A 17,478-nucleotide genomic window follows, 5' to 3' on the forward strand; every position below is an offset into this window, starting at 1 on the left:
CTGGCTCACAGAGGTGCTGGGTTATAGAGGTGCTGGCTCACAGAGGTACTGGCTCACAGAGGTGCCTGGTTATAGAGGTGCTGGCTCACAGAGGTGCGGGGTCACCAAGATTCTGGGTCACAGAGGTGCTAGATCCTTCAGGAACTGCCCTGCTCAAATGTGTGGGCACTGACTGGACCCCAGGCAGAAAGGAGCTCATTCTGTATGTAGCTGGGTAGTGTTCTCTGGTAGTCTAGACCTGAGTTCTGAATTCCGGAAACAGATACCATCAGTGTCCTCTCAGGGCCTGAAGTCCTGTTTTAGAAACTGGAGGAGTCTTCAAACTCCCCATCCTCCTTTGGGACTTCTGCCTAACCAGACTCCAGGTTTCAGCACATTTTTATGTCACTGCCAGCATCAGGAAGAAGTGAACAGAGTCTCATGGGCTCGGACTCCAGCCGTGCCTTTGCCATCCTAAGCAAGCATACTTAGGGTGAGGAGAAACTTTCTTCTTTCTCAGAGGCAGGATTGGATGGGCTGGAAGCCAAAACTGGGCTCGGAGCCCTGGGCTGGGTTCTAGATGGAAGCTCCACTTGAATCAACGCACAAACATCTGGGGAGAAATTGGGCTGGGGGCAGCTAGGGTCATGGTACCTGATGCACTCACTCAGCTGTTTTCCTCCGGTGGGGTGACAGTGTCATCCAGCGCCATAGGAAAAACCCCGCTTCTGTCTGACATGATTGGTGTTCCTTCTCTCTGCCCTGCTCTGGAGGTCATGTGCCAACCTGTTGATAAAGGGGCAAAGAAGATGTTACATGAGAGTTTAATGAATAAGATTGTATCTGCTTTTATATTAAAGTAAAATTCATGCGGCAGAGAGTTAGCTGTTTTGAAGTGTAAAATCCAGTGGCTGTCCAAACACTCAGCCTGCTGTGTGGCTGCCCCGAAGACTAGCTGATAAGCCCTGTTGTCACCCATGTCATCCTGCAGGGACTAAGCAGTCCCCTTTCCAGCCCCAACAGGCAGGAATCTGTTTTTCTGTCTGTGCGGAGTTAGCTGATGTGCAGGTCTGACTGACCTGTCTCTCTGTGCCAGGTCTTTTGCACTCAGCATGCCGACATCCAGGTTCTTGTTCGATGTAGCAGGTGTCCGTGCTTTCCTCCTTTTGACTGCATTGGTTTTAAGAAACGATCATCTCAGACACTTAAGCAGCCTCAGGGGGTGGGGAAATGGCAATGTCGCTTCACAGAAGGCTTCAGAAAAGAAAGGTGTTTGTGCAGAAAACTTCTCTCTTCCCAATCTTGATCCAAACCCCATCCCCACCCCAAGCCCCCGATTCTGGTTTAGTCAGGTTCTTCACAGCATCAGAACTGACTGATATAGATGGGATATACAGACTGTAGTCTGGCTAGTCCAACAATGCTTGTCTCCCAAAAGAAAGGCCAAGAATCTAAGAATCCAGTAGCTGTTCAGTTTAAGAGTTTGGATGTTTCGGCTGGTCTTCAGTTTATGTCAAAATCCCAAAGAAGCAGGCTCTAAAGCTAGCTAGGTAGCTTTAATACCTGCCTCAGCAGGAGGGCACATGAACTTGCAGTGAGAGTTAGGGCAAGCAGGTAAAAAGCAAGAGCTTCCTTCTTCCACGTCCTCCCATGTGGGCTGCCACAGGAAGGTGTGGCTCAGATTGAGGGTGGATCCTCTGACCTCCAATGACCCAGCCAAGAGAAATCTCTCACAGGCATGCCCAGATGCTTGGATTTTAGTTGATTCCAGATGTGGTCAGGCTGACAGGGCAGATTAGTCATCACACCTGGAGAATATTATTAAGTTTGCTCTTGACTGTTGCTTGCAGAGATTTGGGACAAATGTGCTGTTTGGGGAATTAAATCTCTCTGCTGTACCTTACAGCATCACTCTGACCACCACCATTGTGCCAGAGGGCCTGCAGGAACCTTCCTTATAGCAGGAGGCCAGAGCTACTTGACTCTGTCAGATGCTGCTGTGCCTTGTGGAAGTGTCTCATAGTTTATGACCTTGATCCTATTATGTTACCAGAAGGGATAGACATACACGTACTGCGGCTCTTGGTGTCAGACTTACACCTGACACCGAACCCTATTTGCTAATTGTTTATATTGGAATTTACTCTGCTGGCATTTCTGCTCTGGCACTGCTGTGTGTGTTCAGGAGGGATGACAGGCAGCAGGCTTCTGTACCATCCCCTGTCTGGCTTTGACATCAGAAGAACAGTGCCTTCAAAGAGTGAGCTGGGAAGCAATCCCCTTTCTTTGTCTGTCCTAGTTGGAGTCGCTATTGCTGTGATGAAACACCATAACCAAAGCAAACTGGGAGGAAAGGGTTTATTTCACTTACAATTCCACATCACTGTTCATCATCAGAGGAAGTCAGGACAGGAACTCAAACAGGGCAGGAACCTGGAGGCAGCAGCTGATGCAGAGATCATGAGAATGTGCTTCTCAGCTTGCTATCACGGCTTGCTCAGCCTGTTTTCTTATAGAACCTAGGATCCCCAGCCCAGGGATGGCCCCACCCACAACGGGCTAGGACCTCTGACATAATCACTAATTAAGAAAATTCCCTATAGCCAGATCTTATGGAAGCCTTAAGGTTCCCACCTTTTAGATGACTCTAGTTTGTCAAGCTGACATAAAAGTAGCCAGCACATTGTCCAAGTTTTTTTTCTGTGCCGTGATGAATGCCATGACCAAAATCAACCTGGGAAGGAAAGGATTTATTTGGCTCACACTTCAAGGCCACAGTCCATCACTGAGGGAAGTCAGGCCAGACGCTGAAGCAGAAACTATGGAGGAAGGCTACTAACTGCCTCAGTCTAGCTCATGCTTAGCTAGTTTTCATAAGCAGCCCAGGACCAACTCCCCAAGATGGTGCCACTCATGGGTGAGTTACCCCTTCAACATCAAGCACCAGTCCAGACAGTCTCTTCCAGGTACGGCCAAGAGTAGTGTGATCATTGTTCAGCTGAGGCTCCAGCTGCATGGGTAACTCCAGGCTGTGTCGGGCTGACAGTAAAACTAACTGGGACACTCCTTTGATGAAGGAATTGGAAGCATCATTGGTCAGGACACTGGATCCTTGTCGCTCTGGGGTTCTGCCTGCTTTGTGGGTACCCTACAGTTTGTTGGCGTAGGTTGTTCACAGCATTCCTTTATGGGCCTCTGTAGATTCTATAGAATTGGCTCAAGGTTTCCTATTTCGTTCTTGATCCTTTTTGTTATTATTACTGGCCAATCTGTTAAAGGTTTGCTGAGTTTATTAATCTTTTCAAAGACATTTTTCTCTCTCTCTATCATGTTTTGCTTTCTGTTTCGGTGGTGTCTGAATGTATGTTCTCATCTTTATGGCTTCCTCTTCCTTAGCTTTGGGTCTGGCTTGATTTTAGGTAGAAATGTGTGTTGTTGATATCCTGATGGTAACATTGAAGTTAAAATTGTGTTAGCTTCCAAACATTTGACAATTTCCAAATTTCCTTTTTGTTATTATTTCTAATTTAATTCCAGTATAGTCAGAGAATGTAGTTTGTGTAATTCCAACTTTTAAGTTTATCAGACCTTACTTTATAGCCTAGCACATCATCTACCCTGGAGAATATTCCAAATGTCCCTGTGAACAAATGCATCTGTGTGCTGCATGCCTTGTGTGCCCATTAAGCCGAACTAGTGATGTGCTGCGTCTCTTAGGAAGCTCCCAGTGGCCTTTCTAAATGTTCTTCAGTTACTGAGATTGGAGGATGACAACCTTATTATTTAACTCTCAAGCCTTTTTCAGTGTTGAGGCCCTCTTCTTAGGCATGTATACACTGATATCTATGGCCCCCTCTGTGTTAGTCTCCTATCACTGTGAGAAAATGTCTGAAAAAAAAAAAAAAAAAAAAAAAAACATCAACTTGCTAGGGCTTTGCAGATGGTTCAATAGGTAAAGGCTCTTGTCATGCAAGCATGCAGACCTGAGTACTAATCCCCAGAAGATGTGTAAAAGCTGGACACATCGCACCAGCTTCTGAAATCCCGTTGCGTCTATGGGAAGACAGGAGGTGGAGGCAGGATACTCCCTGCCTCCCAGGGATATTCAGCCACCCAGCCTGGTATACAGAGTAGAGGAAAAAAATAAAAATAAACAGACCCTGCCTGAAACAAAATGGAGTGGTTGAAGGTGCGGGGTGCTGGGACAGCTAATAGCTCAGATTCTCTCTGATCTCCACATTCATACTGTAACACACACAGGGGCCCACATTGACACATACAATGTGCATGCATGCATATGTGCATGCCAGCACACACACACAAGAGGGAAAGAGAAAGAGAAAGAGAGAGAGAGAGAGCACTTGCAGACTGATAAGGTGGTTCAATGGGTAAAAAGTCTTGCTGCTGCGTTCGGTCGCTGGAATCCACTGTGGGAGGAGGGAGCTGACTCCTGAAGCCAGCCTCTAGCATCCACATGAGCACTGTGGCAGGCCCACACTCACATTCACACACAATGATGATGATAACTATGATAACTGTTTTAAAATCAGTTTACTAAAGGAGAAAGTCATGGTCATTTGTCCTTTGCTCTGGGTCCCTAGCAGCACAGTACCTTTCCAGGAGGGTGTGCCAGAAGGCCATTCACCCACTGCAACCAGGAAATAAAGTCAGAATGAAGGAGCCAGAGCCCCGCTGTCTCTTTCAAGAACGTGTCCCCAGTGACTTATTTCTTTCTACTAAATGCTCACCTCTTTCAGACCCAGGAGCGACGCGGGCTGGGTCCCAAGCCTCTCACTGTTTAAGTCCGTAGGGCCTCTTCAGATCAAGCCATAGCAGCCTGCTGATGTGGTCACGTGTTAATCCCCGCGACTACTGATGTTTCTTTTCTCAGCACCTCTTTGATCGTGGATTGATGTGACCAGTTCCAGCTGGCTTCCCAGCTTTGGTTCTGCACATCACTTTCCTTCCCGTTTGTGACTTTGAAGCTCTGAGGGGTCTCGCACAGAGAACATGTGGCTTGATCTCACTATTGTTCGTGAATGATGTACATCTGAGTAGGTTTTTCTCTCTGAACTCCCACAGCAGTTTTCTCCCCAAGTCACACATTAGCCGTATTAGAAGCCTGCAATTTAATCTGTCTATGGGGAGTGAATAGTATCTTTAACATGTAGAATTTTTATGCATCAGTTAAAGTAGATTAAAAATAGTGTAAAACAAAAACATACATTTGTAGAATATTTCCTTTAATCTTCCTTTTTTTTTTTTTTCCTTTTTGTGGCTATCGTTTTGCCAGTGGTCATTTGATCTGCCAGCACGTCCTTCTCTGCCTCCGTGCACCAGGGAAGGCTGCTGCTTTGCCTTGCTCATTTTTGAGAGTCAGCTTTGACATGGGTTGGCACAGGTTAACAGTTTCCATTTTCCTTTCAGTTCTTTGACCACACCCCTCCACTTGTAGCTCTCATTGTTGAGAGGCGCTGTCACCTGCTCATCACATCGGTGCTCTCCCACGTCACAGTCAGAGGGCTGTTTCTTCCTGCTATCTTCAAACTTTGCTTTATTTGGTTTGGTTTGGTTTTGCCTTTCAACAGTTTGATTGCAAATTTTGTCATTTCATTGTCCCATGGCACCAACTCTTACAAGGTCTGTCTGTCCACATCCTCATGGGTGTTAGAATGTCTCCCCCATCCTTGGGATCCTTTAAGTTTGTTATATGTGAAAAATAGTACTTTCCATCAAATTTTTCTTTTTCTTTTTTTTAATTTTTTATTTAACTTTTATTAATTATATTTTATTTATTTTGTGTCCCCCCATAACACCCTCCCTCCTCCCCGCCCAGGCCCACTCTCCCCTCCCCTTTCTGCATGCATGCCCCTCCCCAAGTCCACTGATAGGGGAGGTTCTCCTCTTCTTTCTGATCTTAGTCTATCAGTTCTCATAAAAAAAGTGGCTGCATTGTCCTCTTCTGTGGCCTGGTAGGGCTGCTCCCCCCTCAGGGGGAGGTGATCAAAGAGCAGACCAATCAGATTATGTCAAAGGCAGTCCCTCTTCTCGTTACTATGTAACCTACTTGGACACTGAACTGCCATGGGCTACATCTGTGCAGGGGTTCTAGGTTATCTCCATGAATAGTCCTTGGTTGGAGTATGAGTCTCTGGGAAGTTCCCTGTGTTCAGATTTTCTTGTTCTGATGCTCTCCTTGTGGAGATCCTGTCCTCTCCAGCTCTTGCTATTTCCTATTTCTTACAAAAAATTCCATTCATTCTGCCCGACAGTTGGCCATCAGGCTCAGCATCTGCTTTGATAGTCTGCAGGGCAGAGGCTTTCAGAGGCCCTCTGTGGCAGGTTCCTAGGTTGTTTCCTGTTTTCTTCTTCTGATGTCCATCCTCTTTGCCTTTCAGGATGGGATTGAGCATTTTAGTTAGGCTCCTCTCTTTTGCTTAGTTTGTTTAGATGTACAGATTTTAGCGGGTTTATCCTATGTTGTATGTTTATATGAGTGGGTATATACCGTGTGTGTCTTTTTGCTTCTGGGACAACTCACTCAGGATGATCCTTTCCAGATCCCACCATTTACCATTTACCAAATTTCATGATTTCCTTATTTTTCATTGCTGAGTAATACTCCATTGTATAGATGTACCACAATTTCTGCATCCATTCTTCAGTTGAGGGGCATCTGGGTTGTTTCCAGCTTCTGGCTATTACAAATAAAGCTGCTACAAACATGGTTGAGCAAATGTCCTTTTTGTGTACTTAAGCCTCTTTTGGATATATGCCTAGGAGTGCTATGGCTGGATATTGAGGAAATGCTATTTCTAGTTGTCTGAGAAAGCGCCAGATTGATTTCCAGAGTAGTTGTACAAGTTTACATTCCCACCAGCAGTGGAGAAGGGTTATCCTTTCTCCACAACCTCTCCAGCATGTGTTGTCACTTGAGTTTTTCATCTTGGCCATTCTGATGGGTGTAAGGTGAAATCTCAGGGTTGTTTTGATTTGCACTTCCCTAATGGCTAATGAGGTTGAGCATTTCTTTAAATGCTTCTCTGCCATTCGATATTCCTCTACAGAGAGTTCTCTGTTTAGCTCTGTTCCCCATTTTTTAAGTGGATTACTTGCTTTGCTGCTTTTCAGCTTCATTAGTTCTTTATATATACTGGATATGAGTCCTCTGTCAGATAAAGGGTTGGTGAAGATTCTTTCCCAATCTGTAGGCAGTCGCTTTGTTTTGATGACGGTGTCCTTTGCTTTACAGAAGATTTTCAGTTTCATGAGGTCCCATTTATTGATTGTTGCTCTTAGAGCCTGTGCTGTTGGTGTTCTGTTCAGGAAGTTTTCTCCTGTACCAATCAGTTCTGGGGTATTCCCCACTTTTTTTTCTAGCCGATTTAATGTGTCTGGTTTTATGTTGAGTTCTTTGATCCACTTGGACTTCAGTTTTGTGCAGGGTGATAAGTATGGATGTATTTTCATTTTTCTACATGTAGACATCCAGTTGGACCAGCACCATTTGTTGAAGATGCTATCTTTTTTCCATTGTATGGTTTTGGCATCTTTGTCAAAAATCAGGTGTCCGTAAGTGTGTGGGTTTATTTCTGGGTCTTCTGTTCGATTCCATTGATCCACCATTCTGTTTCTATGCCAGTACCATGCAGTTTTTATTACTGTTACTCTATAGTACAGCTTGAGATCAGGGATGGAGATACCTCCAGAAGATCTTTTATTGTAGAGGATTGTTTTAGCAATTCTGGGTTTAGTGTTATTCCATTCAAAGTTGAGAATTTTTCTTTCCAGGTCTGTAAAGAATTGTGTTGGCAATTTGATGGGAATTGCATTAAATCTGTAGATTGCCTTTGGTAAGATGGCCATTTTTACTATGTTAATCCTGCCAAGCCATGAGCATGGGAGATATTTCCATCTTCTCATATCTTCTACTAATTCTTTCTTCAGAGACTTGAAATTTTTTTCATACAAGTCTTTGACTTGCTTGGTTAGGATTACACCAAGGTACTTTATGTCATTTGTGGTTATTGTGAAGGGTATTGTTTCCCTAATTTCTTTCTCAGCCCTTTTGTCTTTTGTATACAGGAGTGCTACTGATTTTTTTGAGTTAATTTTGTATCCAGCCACTTTGCTGAAAGTGTTTATCAGCTGTAGGAGTTCCCTGGTAGAGTTTTTGGGGTCACTCATGTATACTATCATATCATCTGCAAATAGTGATAATTTGACTTCTTCCTTTCCCATCTGTATTCCCTTGATCTCCTTCAACTGTCTTATTGCTCTAGCAAGGACTTCCAGCACTATGTTGAAGAGATATGGAGAGAGTGGGCAGCCTTGTCTTGTCCCTGATTTCAGTGGGATTGCTTTAAGTTTCTCTCCTTTCAGTTTGATGTTGGCTATAGGCTTGCTGTATATCGCTTTTACTATGTTTAGATATGTGCCTTGTATCCCTGATCTCTCCAATACTTTAAACATGAATGGATGTTGGATTTTGTCAAATGCTTTTTCAGCATCTAGGGAGATTATCATGTGGTTTTTTTCTTTCAGTTTGTTAATATGGTGGATCACATTGATGGATTTCCATATATTGAACCACCCCTGCATACCTGGGATGAAGCCTACTTGGTCATAGTGGATAATATCTTTGATGTGTTCTTGTATTCGGTTTGCAAGTATTTTGTTAAGTATTTTTGCATCAATGTTCATAAGGGAGATTGGCCTGAAATTCTCTTTCTTAGTTGAGTCTTTGTGAGGTTTAGGTACCAAGGTGACTGTGGCTTCATAGAATAAGTTTGGTAATGTTCCTTCTGTTTCTATTTTGTGGAATAGTTTGAAGAGAATTGGAGTTAGCTCTTCTTTGAAGGTCTGGTAGAATTCTGCGCTGAAACCATCTGGTCCTGGGCTTTTTTTGTATGGGAGACTTTTGATGACCGCTTCTATTTCTTTGGGGGATATAGGACTATTTAGTTGATTTACCTGGTCCTGATTCAGCTTTGGTAAGTCAAATCAGTCAAGAAAATTGTCTATTTCATTTAGATTTTCAAATTTGTGACATATAGACTTTTGAAGTAAGTCCTAATGATTGTTTGGATTTCCTCAGTGTCTGTAGTTATGTCCCACTTTTCATTTCTGATTTTGTTGATTTGGGTGGTGTCTCTCTGCCTTTTAGTTAGCTTGGCTAAGGGTTTGCTGATCTTGTTGATTTTCTCAAAGAACCAGCTCTTGGTTTCATTGATTCTTTGAATTGTTTTATTTGTTTCTAATTGATTGATTTCAGCCCTGAGTTTGATTATTTCCAGCCGTCTACTCCTTTTTGGTGTGTCTGCTTCTTCTTTTTCTAGGGTTTTTAAGTGGGCCATTAAGTTGCTTGAATGAGCTGTCTCAAATTTCTTCTTGAAGGCACTTAGTGCTATAAATTTTCCCCTGAGCACTACTTTCATTGTGTCCCACAAGTCTGGGTATGTTGTGTCTTCATTTTCATTGAGTTCTAGGAAGACTTTAATTTCTTTCTTTATTTCTTCCCTGACCCAGCTGTCATTTAGTAACAAGTAGTTCAGTTTCCATGTGTGTGTAGGCTTTTTGCTATTTCTGTTGTTGTTTAGGTCCAGCTTTATTCCATGGTGATCAGACAAGATACAATGGATTATTTCAATCTTCTTATATCTGTTGAGGCTTGCTTTGTGACCAACTATATGGTTTATTTTGGAGAAGGTTCCATGAGGTGCTGAGAAGAAGGTAAATTCTTTTGTGTTTGGGTGTAAAGTTCTGTACATGTCTGTGAGGTCCATTTGATTCATGACCTCTGTCAGAGATATTATTTCTTTGTTTAATTTCTGTTTTGGTGACCTGTCCTTTGTTGAGAGTGGGGTGTTGAAATCTCCCACTATTAATGTGTGGGGATCTATATGTGGTTTAAATTTTATCAATGTTTCTTTAACAAATGTGCGTGCTCTTGTATTTGGGGCATAGATGTTCAGGATTGTGATGTCTTCCTGGTGGAATTTTCCCTTGATGAGTATGAACTGTCCTTCCCCATCTCTTTTTATTAATTTTAGTTGAAAGTCTATTTTGTCAGATATTAGAATGGCTACTCCTGCTTGCTTCTTGGGTCCATTTGCTTGGAAAGTCGTCTTCCCACCCTTTACCCTCAGGTAATGTCTATCTTTGTGCCTTAGGTGTGTTTCTTGTATGCAACAGATTGCTGGGTTTTGTTTATGTATCCATTCTGTTAATCTGTGTCTTTTTACTGGAGAGTTGAGTCCATTGATGTTAAGAGAGATTAATGACCAGTGGCTGTTAGATCCTTTGATTTTGATGTTGGCTGTGGTCATAAGATTGTGTGCTTGGTTGCTTTTTGTTTTACTGTAGTAAGGTTAATTATTTCCTGTGTTTTCTTGAAAGAAGCTAATTTTCTTGGGTTGTATTTTTCCTTCCAGTGTTTTCTGTAATGCTGGATTTGTGTGTAGGTATTGTTGAAATTTGTTTTTGTCATTGAATATCTTGTTTTCTCCATCTATGAGGACTGAGAGTTTTGCAGGGTATAGTAGCCTGGGCTGACATCTGTGTTCTCTTAGGGTCTGCATGATATCCGTCCAGGCCCTTCTGGCTTTCATAGTCTCTGTTGAAAAGTCAGGTGTGATTCTAATGGGTGTGCCATTGTATGTTACTTGGCCTTTTTCCTTTGCAGCTTTTAGTATTTTTTCTTTGTTCTGTATACTTACTGTTTTGATTATTATGTGGCGGGAGGATTTTCTTTTCTGGTCAAATTTGTTGGGTGTTCTGTAGGCCTCATGTATTCTTATTGGCCTCTCCTTTAACTTGGGGAAATTTTCTTCAATGATTTTGTTGAAAATATTTTCTGGGCCTTGGAGAAGGGAGTCTTCTTTTTCCTCTATACCTATTATTCTTAGGTTTTGTCTTTTCATATTGTCTTGGATTTCTTGGACGGTCTGGGTCAAGAAATTTTGGATTTAACATTTTCTTTGACAGATACATCGATTTCTTTCATTGTATCTTCCACACCTGAGATTCTTTCTTCTATCTCTTGTAGTCTATTGGTTATGCTAACCTCTGTAGTTCATGTTTTTTTCTCTAAGTTCTTTCTACAATTTCCTCCATTTGTGTTTTCTTTAATTTTTCCAATTCTATCTTCAGATCTTGAGCCATTTTGTTGATTTCCTTCACCTGTCTGACTATATTTTTCTGTTTTTCCATCACTTCTTTCAGCTGTTTGTTTGAACCAACCTCTGTTTCTTTTATTTCATTCAGTGCTTTAAGCATTTCCTTTCTAAAGGCCACAAACTGTTTGGCTGCAACATCCTCTATTTCTTTATGGATGGCAATATTCTGTGTGAGTTTATCTTCCCCTATGTCTTTACGTATCTTATTTGTTTCTTCTGTTATCATCTTCATGAGCATAGTTGTTAGGTCATCTTCTTGGATTTCAGTTATGCTGGGGTATCCAGGGCTACTTGCCCCTGGGTAACTGGGTTCTGGAGATGCCATATTGCTCTGTCTTTTGTTGTTTGAGCTTTTACGCTGGCCTATACTCATTGGGCTATCTTATGTGTTTGGGGTTAGTTTCTGGTGGTTCCTGGGGATCCTGTGGTGGAGAGAATCCCCTTGGCAGAAAGCTGGTTTTTCTTGAAGGAAGTCTTCTCAGCTTTTTGGGTATAGTCCCTGGATGGCTGGCGTTTTTTTTCAGGAGTTGCTGCTGCTCACCTCAGGGATACAGACCTGAGTGGTAACTGTGGTCTTTGTTAGTCGAGAGGGTTCTCCTCTCACCCAGGGAAGTCCTGAAGACAGCTGCCCTGTTCCTGGGTTTCTTGCTGTAAATTTAATGATCAGCTGCTGTGACCCAGTTGGACATCTGGTGCGCAGCAACTGTTTGTGACTGTGTCTGGAGCACTGCTCAATGATGGTGGCTGGGCCCCGCCGGTCTGCGAGACTTTTTCCAGGGAAGGACTGGGTGATTTAAGTCAGTACAGTTTCCTTCCTTCCCTGTGGATTCTCTGGAGACAGGGACTCCCAGTCTCTTTTTTGCCCTGGAGCGCACTGCTCAGTCTCTGCCAGTTAGCTGGCGCACAGAAACTGCCTGTGTCTGCCTTTCTGGCCTTTGGGAGCCTGGGCGTCTGCCTAAACTGGGTAATTTTTCCCGAGACCTTTTCGGGGTGGGGGTGTCTGCTGAGTGCTCTAAGATCAGACCAGCCGATTCCCTCCCTGTGGGTTTGCACCCGACAGTGAGACTCAGTCTCTGGTGCCCTGGGGCCCACAGTTCTAGCTGAGGCAGCGAATCAGGTGCCGGAGCCTGGGTTCCCTGCTCTGGCTCTGGGCTGGCTCCGGGCTGGCTCCTGGGGCACCCACAGAACCTGAGTCTTTTCCAGGGGATGTCTGGGTGACCTAAGGTCGGTCCCAATCGTTTCCTGCACCATGGGGTTATCTCTCGACTGAAAATTCCAGTCTCTGATAGTATGATGCGCACAGTTCAGTCTGGGACTGTGACCAGAGACACTGGCTTGTGGCTCTGGGCTGGGGCTGGCGACCAAGCGTCTGGCAGAACCGCGATCTCTTCCGTGGTTTAGCCAGTTTAGCTGGGTGAGTTAAAAGCTGATTGAATCCCCCACCATGGAGTATATCTCACCTGGGAAACACAATCTCCTGTGTTTTATGGCTAAGAGTTCTGATTGCTGGTCAGAATGAAATTTTTATTTTTCAAATAAGTTTCCTGCTCCTTGTCTCTCCCATCTCCATCTTGCACTGCATCTCTGTGTTGACAGAAATGCTTGTTGCTGTTTTTCATATCTCTGTAAGCCTGGTCTTTTTCCTTCAGCTGTTTGAAGCCTGTGAGTCCCTGTCTCATCTGAGTACCTCAGCATTACAGACACACTCCACCAGGCCCAGCCATCTTGGATTATCTCTGTATCTCTGGCCTCAAGTCTACCCATTCTTTCTTCTATCCCCCACATATGCTATCATGCTCCCCTTGGAGATTTTCATTTTAGACATTCCAACTCAGAAATTTCTGTTCTTAGTTTCTATCTCCCTGAAATTCTGTTGATCCATCATTCTCACATCTCCCTGTGGCCATTTACAGTTTTCCTTTAGCTTCTTGAGTGTTCTGGGAGGAGTTTTCTTTTCTTTTTTTTTTAAGTCTTTTTTGAAAAGCATTTTTAAAGTTGTAAAGTTTCGTGTGTGTGTGTGTGTGTGTGTGTGTGTTCCTCCACGGGACATCAGAGGACAACTTGTAGAAGTCTGTTTTCTCCTTCCACCATGTGGGTTCTGGGGACTGAACACAAGTCATCAGGCTTTGTGGCTTTTACCTGAAGAACTGTGCCTCTTTTCTTTTTTCTTTTCTTTTCTTCTCTTTTCCTTTTTTCCAGTCGTAGTCTGCTCCCTCTTTTCCTCCAGTCCCACCCTCCCATTCCCCATCTCTATTCCTCAGAAAACGAAAGTCCCCCTACTCACCCACCCCAGCTCATCAAGTCACATGAGGACTGAGTTTATCCTCTTCCCGTGTGGCCTGGTAAGGCAGTCCTGTCAGGGGGAAGTAATCAAAAACCTGTCAACAGAATCCATGCCAGAGACAGCTCCCACTCCCCTTACTAGTGAACATGAAGCCTGAGTGGCCCATCGGCTACATATATGTAGAGGACCTAATTCCAGTCCATGTATAGTCCTTGGTTGGTGCTTCAGACTCCCCAGGCCCATCTGGGCCCTGGTTAGTTGGCTCTGTTGGTCTTGTGGAGTGCCTGTCACCTCTAGGTTCTTTTGTCCTTTCCCAACTTTTCCACTAACCTCCCTGTGTTTCAGCCAGCATTTGGCTGTGAGTTTCAGCATGTGTTTTGAACCTTTGCTGGGCGGAGCCTTTCAGAGGACAACTCTGATAGGCTCCTATCTGCAAGCATAGCAGGGCTGGCTCTCTTCATCGGATGTGGGTCTTGGGTTGGGCCAGGCGTTGGTTGGACATTCCCTCAATCTCTGCTCTCTCTGTTCTATCTTTGCCCCTGCAGGTCTTGTAGGAAGGGTAAGTTTTGGATAGAAGTTTTTGTAAGTGGGTTGGTGTTCTCCTCCCTCCACCAGGAGTCTTGTTGAGTTAGAGGGTGTTATCAGTCTCCATGACCCCTGCATCTAAGAGTCTCAGCTAGAGTCCCCCTCATATCCTCCCAGAGGCCTATTCTGACTTAGGTCTCTAGCTTGTCTCAGCGATGCCCCCAACCCAGTTTCTCTTTTTCCTCTGCAGGCCTTTGTCCCCCTGACCCCGCTTTCCCCAGATCTGATCTTCACCCTTACTTTTCTCAGTGCTCTCTTCCCTACTTTGTTTCCTTTCTTCAACTATTCTATTTCCCCTTATGAATGAGATTTAAGCATCCTCCCTTGGGTCTTTCTTGTTAATTACCTTCCTGGGGATGCAGAGCCCTGTCTCCCTTTGGCTTTATATGTCTCTTCGCTGTTGATAAAACTGGACATTTACATCTTTTTCTCAAATACCAGACAGGAAGCAGCTTAAGGGAGGAGGGTTTATCTGTTTCACCATTTCATGGCAGAAGGTTTGCAGGCTGGGGCTCTGTCCACAGTGGTGGGAACTTAGCTTGTTCTGTCCAAAATATCAGGAAGTAGAGAGCTTGGGCCAGATGCAGAGCTACTCTGGCACCTCATATGTTCGCAGAGAGGTACTGAAGCGTCTGGGGCTCCTGGCTGGGCAGGGGAACGGTTAGTGATGCATGATCACCCGGCAAAAGCCAGCACCCTTCACAATGATGATGAGCAAACACACAGACACAGTTATTCATAGGTGGGGGTGTACACACACACACACACACACACACACACGCACACGCACACACACGCACACACGCACACATGCATGCCTGCACACACACTCTAACCCGTAGGTTAGAGACACCTCATGAAGACACACGGAAAGTAGATCGATGGCAGATGATAGGGCTCAGCTGTTACTTTATGCTATTTAGATGAATTGGCTTGGTGGGTCAACTTCACTTGTTGTTCCTTGGGAAGAGTCTGGATTGTTTTTTGAAGCAGGATCTCTCCCTAGGACCTGGTCCTCGGTAGCTAGACTGGCTGTCTAGTCAGCTCTGGGATTCTGCTGTCTCTGTCAAGCTCATGCCACCATATGCAGGTTTTTACCCCTAACCCTAGTGCTGGGCATCAGTTAGGTGCGACAGTTTGCTAACTTAGCTGATAACTCTCTATAGAAGGCCCCTGGCAAGTTCCAGGGGCTGTGTGGGGAGCCGTAGGAAGAGCGGTAGCATTGGCCCCTGAGTTCCAGATGCTGGCTTGGTAAGAACTGAGTCAGAAGGTACAGTTTTGTTTCCTTTCCTCTTCATTTCTACTTTTTTATGCTACAAACAAACTAGAAATGATAACAATGACACTGGGGTCACCTTGTCCTCTTTCCAGCTCACTTCAGCAGGTGAACTTGGCCCTGAGATGGCAATGCTTCTATTTTGCGGGTGAGGAAACAGAGCCCCAGACAGGAAGTGGTGCAGCCATGTATAAATGTGGGTCTCCCCCAAACACATCTTAAACAAGGGCCAAGAGGGAGGTGGTGGGTTGGGAAGATGAGCCAGGAAGCAGGACTGTGGCTGGAGAATGGCCAGAAGAAAAGAAGGTCACCACTGAGGCACCAAGGAGATAACTGCTATACTGACAGTTCCCGTGCAGGGACTCTGAGGAAGGCCTGAAAGCCTCCCGAAAAAGGGCGATGGCTTCCCAGCACCCATTCCCCAGTGAACTGAATTCATTCACACAGGCTCAGAAGGAGCCTGAAACTGGAAGCCAGCAGTCAGCTCACCCAACAGGGAGATCGTAACTGCAGCTGGAAACCAGAGCTAGCCCAAGGCACGGCGTGAACACTCATGCTTTTGCCGAAACGACAACCCACCTTGCCCAGGGATCTTCCCCTGACCCAGTGTAGGACACTGTGTGAACTAGATACCTCAGGATGTGTGGAAGGGCTCAGGGGACTCTGGTCCAGTGCAAAAGTGAGAGGAAGTGGTGGGCAGAGAGGGGAACCCTGGAGCCGGTGAAGTGCCTTATCTTAAGGCAGTCCTTCCTGGAAGCCCGCCCTGGGAAGTCTTTCCTGAGCCTGGAAGTCACTGCTCACAGAAGGGGGCTGGGAGAGAGGTAGTGGTGCCTGGACAGCTTAAGAAGAAACTTACTTCCTCACAATTCTGGAGGCCACAAGATAAAGGTGTTGGCAGGCTTGCTTTCTCCTGCCTTTGTTTCTCCTCCTTGGCTTCAGGTTCCATCCTCTCCCGGTGCCTTTTGTGATCATCCCTCTGTCTATGGCTGTGTTCTTACATACTCCCCTTATAAGGACATCAATCAGATTGGGTTAGGGCCACCATATGGCCTCGCGTAGCTTAGCCACCGCTGTGAGAGCCCAGTATCCAGCAGGCACATTCTGGGGCTTGGAGCTCCTGCGTATGAGTCTGAAGGGAACTTGGGTCAGCACTCTTGTTTGCCTCAGCTCTGAAGATCCGTGAAGAAACCATGCCCAAGAAACAGTGCTGGCAGAACCCTCAGCAAATGTCTAGACAGATACTTTGCCAGGCACACTGCCCTCCAGGGAGCCAGTGGAGGGCTGAGTCAGCAGCTTTTTCAGAGAGCCAGCTTCCTGTGGTAACCTCTGTTCCTGCCCAGCTGGGGAAACATCCCTGAGGTGGGTGGAGAAATTAAAAACACAACAAGCCTTCTGTCTTTCACCCTCCGAATCTGCCTCGCTTCTGTCGGCTCACTAATGTTTACTCCATCATTTTATTCTGTTCATTTTGGTGGAAAAGAGAATGCTAGACCAGCCCTCCCAGAGCTGAGGTGAGAATAGAATATCTAATAAAAGGAAAATTTTACAAAGGGCTCAGGGTAAGGCTTGAATTCATAGGAATTCTTCTCTGATAATAAGACTGTTGTTAATCTCTGACTGAGAGCTATAGTGTGTGTGTCTGTGTGTGTGTTGTTCTAGATACAGAAAAACCTCAGGTATCCTTCCTCAGAAGCCACCCACCTTTTTTGAGGAAGGGTCTTCTATATCCAAGTAAGGTAATTTGAACGGCCAGAGAGCCCCAGAGATCTTTCTCCACCTCCCAGCACACACCACCATGCCCAGCTTTTACATGGATTCTAGGAGTAAAGCCAGGTCCACATGCTCGCAAGCCAAGCACTTTAAGAGCTAAGCTACGGCCCACCCCAACCCCAAGTCCTCTTGCAGATTTTTAAAAAATTGAGTGGAATGGTATAGACAAGGACATAGAGAACACCACCTGGAGCCTGACATGACATCTACCAGCTGCTTCAGGGTTATGGAAAGAATTTGGGCAGCCTAGGGGAGTGCCAAGGACTCTGAACTCCAACCCCAGGAAGCAGAAATGGTGGCTACCACCTCCCAAGGACTCTGAGAAAGTGTGCTTCTCCCCTTTGAGTAGGAACACAGTGGATAACTACTGAGTTTAACCAGCTCAAGCCCCGTGCACTGCATTTGTC

At 45.0% G+C, this 17,478-nt stretch overlaps 1 protein-coding gene across 2 annotated transcripts in view; it reads left to right on the plus strand.

Annotated features, from left to right (window-relative positions):
* Positions 1 to 17,478, plus strand: part of Arhgap22 (Rho GTPase activating protein 22) — a 165,549-nt gene that overhangs the window by 3,692 nt on the left and 144,379 nt on the right. The gene's annotated exons all lie outside the window — the stretch shown is intronic.

The sequence above is a fragment of the Psammomys obesus genome, unplaced genomic scaffold (assembly GCF_907164565.1).
Source record: "Psammomys obesus unplaced genomic scaffold, mPsaObe1.curated_primary_1811, whole genome shotgun sequence".
In the NCBI taxonomy this organism is placed as follows: domain Eukaryota; kingdom Metazoa; phylum Chordata; class Mammalia; order Rodentia; family Muridae; genus Psammomys; species Psammomys obesus.